This window comes from Morone saxatilis, unplaced genomic scaffold (assembly GCF_004916995.1).
Source record: "Morone saxatilis isolate NCDOM2014 unplaced genomic scaffold, NCSU_SB_2.0 Contig20, whole genome shotgun sequence".
In the NCBI taxonomy this organism is placed as follows: domain Eukaryota; kingdom Metazoa; phylum Chordata; class Actinopteri; family Moronidae; genus Morone; species Morone saxatilis.
In genome coordinates, this window is record NW_023339763.1 from 176,752 (window position 1) to 178,178 (window position 1,427).

Consider the following 1,427-nt stretch of genomic DNA (forward strand, 5'->3'; position numbering starts at 1 on the left):
TTTAAGCACAACCTGTCTACATACAGTTTATTAAATCTATCACAGCTGTTCACCAGTATTATATTTTAATTTTATAATAGAATTTGCTGTATTTTTAACAGCTCTTAAAGAGCCACTTATATATTTTTTATTTTGATTTATTTCTCAGTATTTGCCAAAATTATTATTGTATTATACGGTACAGTGTTTTATCTGTGAAGCACCTTGTAAGTCTTACACTGAGTGAGACATGATCGCATTGACCAGGGTGTTGAGAAATATTAAAAGACAGATTACATCACCAGTTACTGAGCTGTTATGATGGTGTCACGTGAACAGGGCGAACAGCAAACCTGGTGTACAATAAGAGAGGGCAGGCAGACCAGCTCTGCTCACATGGACAACAAGTACAAACACTAACCTTCTCATTATCTGCACAGGGAAAATGCATGTGGGTGATTTGGTATTGTTTGGATCTGACTTGGCACATGCGCTTAAAATACTTATTTCCATTTGTTTTCATTGTTATGAGATTACAAACAGAAAATTATTTGTTGGATTTTTGTCTTTCAGTAACATCAACAGGTTAATCTTTCTCATGTCTTAAATGCTTCTCTGAGATGTCGACTCAGTCTCCGACCAACGTAACAGTTGGACTGGGGTTTCTTGAAAGAGTGATGCTTTCCACTCTGACTACACTACCATGCTGTGTGTTTCTCTTCAATGGGTTGTTAATGGTTGGAGGGGGACCAAGACTGGCAGACCCAGCTGCCCACCAAAGATGTAGCAGGGCAGTGTGTTACGAGCCTTACGGCGCTGAAGCTTTTGTCTGTGGAGGCTGAACCTGGCTGCTATCACCACAGCCAATATTTAGCGAAGAAATAACTGCAAAACAGCTGGAAACAAACAGGGAAACAAACAAGGTGTATGCCTTTGGGGTCATAAATATCAGACATTGGGGGTGAGTAAAACATGACAAGTGAGCTGGCAAACGGTATTTCAATCTGCCAGACTGTCCAGGGTCTGAAAAATGGAAAATCCAACAGCAGAAAGAACTCGAATGAGGACATTGTTAGTGCAACAAAAGGCCCAAACCACAATGATATCCGCACCCCTGTGTTTCTTGATTGCGGCTGGATGGATGGTAGCGGCTGCCTCAGTGGGTAGCACACAGGCTACATATCTCCTCCAGAGACATCACCACAGTGTGAGGAGGGGGAGAACTTCATTTGTGAGATTGCAATCATTACTAGAAGACCACAGGACAGGATACGCTCAACAATTATTCTACAAAGAAGACAGCAGTTACAATAACTGACTCAGTGACATCGTTGCATTGGGTGTTCTGGGAGAAAAAGGAGGTGGTATACAGAAGAAATATAACGGGGAACGAACGGGTCTACGAAACACCAGTTTACTCCTCAAGGTGAATTTTAACATGGTCCCAT

At 41.6% G+C, this 1,427-nt stretch overlaps 1 pseudogene; it reads right to left on the bottom strand.

Annotated features, from left to right (window-relative positions):
• Window positions 1-699: 699 nt before the first annotated feature.
• Window positions 700-1,427, bottom strand: part of LOC118331674 — a 2,245-nt pseudogene continuing 1,517 nt past the window's right edge.